Source organism: Enhydra lutris, unplaced genomic scaffold, assembly GCF_002288905.1.
Source record: "Enhydra lutris kenyoni isolate GAN:26980312 unplaced genomic scaffold, ASM228890v2 scaffoldscaffold81, whole genome shotgun sequence".
NCBI classification, from domain to species: Eukaryota; Metazoa; Chordata; class Mammalia; order Carnivora; family Mustelidae; genus Enhydra; species Enhydra lutris.
Window position 1 is genome coordinate 891,761 of NW_019154165.1, and position 6,543 is coordinate 898,303.

Below are 6,543 nucleotides of genomic sequence, written 5' to 3' on the forward strand. Positions count from 1 at the left end.
AAGCCCCACATTGGTGGGGGGGGTCCCTGCTCAGCAGGGAGCCTGCTTCTCCCTCTGCCCTTCCCCCTGCTTATGCTCTCTCTCTCTCTCTCAAATAAATAAATAAAATCTTTTTAATTTTTTTTTTTAAACTGGAGTTTGAAGGCATAAATAAGTAACCTAGGCTATGCCATTTCTCTTCCTCCAAGTGGGCAATCTCCAGAGCAGCAAAATGAAAATTCATGAGCACACATGCCACCTCCCCAGTTTCCCAGCATAGCCCTCGGTCTTATTTCAGGATGAGAACCAAGAAAGGTGCCCCCATGTTGCTACCTCTCAAATTTGCCCAGATGGTAGCATCTTGGAAGCCAAGCAGCAATGCCATTTTTTTTCCCTTGGCATTCCTCTATAGTCAGACAATTGTTTTATCTAAGTTGTAAAAACAGGGGCACCTGGGTGGCTCAGCGGATTAAAGCCTCTGCCTTCGGCTCGGGTCATGGTCCCAGGGTTCTGGGATAGAGCCCCACATCGGGCTCTCTGCTCAGCAGGGAGCCTGCTTCCCTTCCTCTCTCTCTGCCTGCCTCTCTGCCTACTTGTGATTTCTGTCTGTCAAATAAATAAATAAAATCTTTAAAAAAAAAAAGAAAAGAAGTTGTAAGAACATACATTCTACCCTCAACACCCTCTTGCCATGAGACTCAATGCAGATACTTTCCCTATGAATGAAAAAATATATATACAGCCAGTAGGGGATAAAAAGGCTGCTCCTCAGTCCCAATGTCAACATCGCCTTGTTCCCTGGTGCTAAGTGTCTGCACCAAGAGAAACTGACAAGAATCGGCAAATACTAGATCGACTCTTTTTTTTTTAATGTCATTTATCCTTTTCAGTATTTCAACGCTTGGCTCTACAGTTAAGAATACAAGTAACCTACCTCCTCAGGCCCTAAGAAAGCAGCCGAAGAAAACAAACCGGTGGCTTTTAGCCTTTAATCAGAAGGGATCCCAGGATGCAATCAACAATGCAGATAAAAGTCAATGCTTATCAGCACCTTACTCAGAACACAGTGGGACAGGTCAGTGCCTCCCGTCAGTGCCTCCCGTCAGTGCCTCGATTTGAGAGGAGAAAGCAGACTTCTGCCCTTGAGGCAGCCTTCAGAGTGGGGAGGGGAATGCCCCAGAGCTGGGCCCCCAGGGCTGGACTGGAAACTTACACAGCCATCAATCACCTCCTAGGGCAATAGGCGTGTAAGCCGAAGACGGCTCAAGGTCCTAAAATAAATTCCTTTCAGCCCAAACTCAATGCTTCACAGACATGCAGGGCAAACCCTTCAAGAATTCCATGAGGAAATAAACCTTTATTTCAAAAATAAACTTTGATGTTGTTTGAACTTTGGCCCTGACTCTGAGCCCCGGCTGAAACTGCAAGAAGAGATTTGTGGTATTTTGAAAGAAACTACAGGAGATTTAAGCAGAACATGAACAGATCCTTTCTCAGCCCCTCATCCTCATGTTGGATGTAGATTCCCCCGACAACACCACCAGTCCGCCCCCGCCCCCCAAAACGCTTTCCCTCATTCCCTCCCTATCTTGTCTGCATGAGACTGTAATTAGGAACATTCAAATGCTGTTACATTCGATGTGTAATTTTATTCTAACATGCTTGCTTTCCCCGGGAGAAATTTTGGGACACTCCCTGACTGTCCTACTCCTGACCTGACAACCACCAACCCTCCCCTGCAAATTCCTGTCTCCCCACAAAATCCTAAAGCAGTAAGGGAAAGTCCTTAATCTCTCCAGAATGTGCTATGTCCACCACACGACGACAGGAACCTGAATAAGGAATGTTTCACCTTTGGATGAACATGGGTTCCATCTTCCCTCTCTACTAGGAAGCTATGCAGCCCAGCATAGTGGTCACAGCCAAAGGCAGGCTGTGGGGACCCACTGATCGGCATTTAAGTCGCCGGCTCCCCAACTGTGTGTCTTGGGCAAGTTACTTAACACTGGCTGTGCCTCAATTTCCTCATCCATAAAATGGACAAGATCCATACTCAATTGATGTGCATAAGTATGGCTGTACCGATGGTCTCCAGGTGTCCATTCTGTTTGATCAGGGCCTATTCCATTCTGGCTATTCAATATTGACCTTGCAGGATTGCTCTGAGCACTACGTGAGATAACGTACAGAAAGTGCTGGGCACAGAAGAAACATTCAAGAAATGTTATTAGCAGTATACATAGTAGTTTCCTGACTATAAAAAGGGAGGCACTTTTTTTCTCTCTTCTCCATTCTAAGTTACCATAGCCTCATGCTCTTGAGTCAAAGTTTCTGTAGTTACAAAGAATATATCGGGATGCCTGGGTGGCTCAGTCGGTTAGGCCACTGCCGTCGGCTCAGGTCATGATCCCAGAGTCCTGGGATCGAGCCCCACATCGGGTTCTCTGATCAGCAGAGAGCCTGCTTCTCCCTCTCCCCCTGCCTGCCACTCTGCCTGCTTGTGCGCTCTCTCTCTCTCTCTCTCTCTCTCATAAATAAATAAATAAAATCATGATCAGGAATAGCTGAAATCTTGTCTCTTACCCAATTGCCTTTTAACTGCCCAAACGCTTCTTGACATTCAAGTGTCTCGACTTCTTTATCAAGCCCTTTCTCAGCCAACAAATGAGTAAGGGATTTATTGGATTAAACTAGGTTCCAAACCTGTGGCAATAACCAATGCCAGCCCTCACCTGCCACTTTTTGTATGGGTTACTCCATTTCCCAATCATCTCAGCTGTATCTTAAATAAGTAGGAGTCTACTATTGCTATCTAGCCCCAAATCATCACTTTGAGCAATCAAAATGGACATTAACTCAACTTCTTAGTAAGCCCAGTTCCTGGAGTGACCTGGAGAAGTCTCCAAGCATCCCAGGTGAATTTCCATATTTACATTAAGAATGGCCATCTCAGGGGTGCTTGGGTGGTGTAGTTGGCTAAGGGGCCAGCTCTTGTTTCGGCTAGGGTCATGATCTCTGGGTTGTGGGATCAAGCCCTGAGACAGGCTCCTTGCTCAGCGAAGAGTCTGCTTCAGACTCTCTCCCCTCTCCTTCTGCCCGTCTGCTCATCCACGCCTGTGTGCTCTCTCTCCCTCAAATACATAAATCATTTTTTAAAAAGATTCTCTGGGGTGCCTGGGTGGCTCCGTCATGATCCCAGAGTCCTGGGATTGAGCCCCATATTGGGCTCTCTGCTCAGTGGGGAGTCTGCTTCTCCCTCTGCCTTTGCTGCTTCCCCTGCTTACATTTGCTCACTCTCTCTCTCTCTCCCTCTGTCAAATAAAATAAATAAAATCTTTAAAGAAAAGTTAAAAAAAGATTCTCCCTCTCCCTCTGCCCTCCCTCTAAATAAACTGCTACCTCATCACCATTTTCAATTGCAAGATCATACATTCCAAACAAAGTACAGTTGACCTTGAAACAATGCAGGGGTTAGGGTTCTGAGCCCCCAGGCAGTTGAAAATCTGTGTATAATTTTTGACTCCCCCAAAACTTAACGAATAGCCTCCTCTTGACCAGAAGCCTTAACAATAACATAAACATGAATTGACTAATTCATCCATATTTTGTATGTTACATGTATTATATATTGTCTTCTTGTAATAAAGTAAGTTAGAGAAAAGAAAATGTTATTTTAAGATCATTAAGGGAGAGAAAATATATTTACACAACTATGCTGTACTTATGGAAAAATAATTGTGTGTAAGTAGACCCATGCGCTTCAAACACGTGTTCAGGTTTCAACTGTATATACCACAATCACATAAACCAATTATATACATCCTATTGGTTCTGCTTCTCTGGCTGAACCGTGACTGATACAGACCACTACCTCTCACTCCAGAGGGCCTCACCATCACTATTTTTCTGGAAACCATCACAAATAATCTCAACATGGCTTTTCTCTATTTGTGTCAGTAGCCTAAGACTCCCAAGTCATGTTTCTCTTTGAGTGTAGCCAGACAGCTCAGTATATCGCTTTTACGACTCCGTATCCCTCCTCCCCAACTTCTGAAACCCTTTTACCATCTGTAGAATTCGGGGACAGTTATCAAATTCCCCTATATCTGCAGCTGCATCTTTGTATATCCCTTCATCTTCTCCCTTAAGTGAAATCAAACTCTGAGATCCTTAGTGTCCCCAAACCCTCTTAAATGGTGCTGTCTTCTCTCCCACACCTCCAGCACCACAGGGCCTGGAAGTGGGAAAGTTGTCCTCCTCGTTGTCCCTTCCAGGACATTCTCCTCCCTCCTCAAAAACAACCCCCAGCTTTGAATCTCCTGTCCTCAAATTATATCATTCGCTTTTTGTCCTCAGGGAGATTACTGACCCCTGGATCACTCATACTTACTCCTGGAAGATTTTAGTACCTGGTTCACTGTTACTCCCTGTAACACTATTCCTGTCGTAATTCTTGGTCAGTTCAGTCTCCAAATAGATGATCTCCAGCCTCTCAGTTCCTTGACCTCCTCTCCCCTAAATATCATGCCCTCCACCCTATTTTATCCACTAATCCACTAACCCGCATGGCCATACCACTGACCTTATAATTAGTAACACAAAACAAAACAAATGAAAAAACTACTCCTCTTTTTTCTCAACTTCAGGCATCCCACTTTTCAACTAACACTTTCTCCTTTCTAATTCTAAATAAACAATGTTTATTGTGCCTCTACCCTAACAGTACTTTGTCCCCACTCATTAAACCTCCTACTCCCACTTCCTTTCATGTCCTCAATTCCCTCCCTCCCCAGCTTAAATTTCATGGTCAATCATTGTATTAATTCCACTACATGTGCTCTCAGTGATTTGAGATTTTCTTTTCTAATAAATATTTAATGCTATAAATTTCCTGCTAAGCACTGCTTTTGCTATATCCCACAAATTTCAATATGTTTTCTTTTCATTTTTATTTAATTAAAAGTATTATCAAATTTGCCTCAAGAACTTCCTTTGACCCCTGGGTTATTTAGAAGTATACTTTTCAAGTTCCAAAAACTTGGGGATTTTCCAGATATCTTTCTGGTAGTAATTTCTAGTTTAATTCCAATATGGCCTGATTTGTATGATTTCTACTATCTTAAATTTGTCAAGTGTTGCTCATGGCCCAGAGTACGGTCTAACTTCATGGTTGTTCTGTGTGCACTTAAGATCTGTATTATGTTGGGGCACCTGGGTGGCTCACTTGGTTAAGCGTCTGCCTTCAACTCATGTCATGATCCCAGAGTCCTGGGATCGAGTCCTGTGTCGGGCTCCCTACTCAGCAGGGAGCCTGCTTCTCTCTCCCCCTCCCACTCCCCTGCTTGTGTTCCTCTCTAGCTGTCTCTGTCAAATAAATAAATAAAATCTTCAAAAAAAAAAAAAAAGATTTGTCTTGTGTTGGGTGGAGGGTTCTCTAAGTGTCAGCTGGGTCAAGTTGGTTGCTAGTGTTGTTCAAGTTATCCATAAGCTTTTATTTATTTATTTGACAGAGAGAGATCACAAGTAGGCAGAAAGAGAGGGGAAGCAGGCTCCCTGCTGAGCAGAGAGCCAGATGCGGGACTCGATCCCAGGACCCTGAGATCATGACCTGAGCCGAAGGCAGAGGTTTAACCCGCTGAGTCACCCAGGCGCCCCTTCACTGGCGTTCTGCCTACTTGTTCTCTCAATTATTGAGAGAGGAATGGTGGATTCTCCAACTATAATGGTAGATTTGTCTATTTCTCCTTTAAGTTCTATGAGTTTTTGCCTCATGAATTTTGAAGTTCTTTTGTTAAGTACATACATATTTAGGATGGTTATATCATCTTGAAAATTGATAACCTTTATCATTATGCAATGTCCCTTTTTATCCCTGAACACATTCACTGCTTGGAACTTGGCTTACTCTGAAATTAACATAGCTAGTTCAACTTTCTTTAGATAATATCTGTATGGTATATCTTTCTTTCATTTCACTTTTGTGTCTTTATAGTTAGAGTGGATTTCTTGTAGATAGCATGTAGTTGTGTTGCAGTTTCTAATCCAGTCTGACTATCTCTGTCTTTTTTTTTTTAAGAAAGCTCTACGCCTGACGTGGGACTAGAATTCATGACCCCGAGATCAAGAGTCACATGCCCTACACACTGAGCCAGGCAGGTGCCCCTGACAATCTCGTCTTTTAACGGGTGTGTGTAGATCATCCAATTTAACATGATTATTGATATGTTTGAAATACAGTCTATCATTTTGCTAGCTGATTTCAATTTGTTATGTCTCTTCTTTGTTTTTCCCTTCTGTTTCTTTCTTCTCTCGGGTTATTTGGAATTAGCTTTTGTAGTAAAAGATGTATGATGTAATATTTATGATTTTAACAATTCTTTTTTTTTAAAGATTTTATTTATTTATTTGACAGAGAGAGATCACAAGCAGGTAGAGAGGCAGGCAGAGAGAGAGGAGGAAGCAGGCTCCCTGCTGAGCAGAAAGCCCGATACGGGGCTCGATCCCAGGACTCTGAGATCATGACCTGAGCCGAAGGCAGCGGCTCAGTGGGTTAAGCCGCTGCCT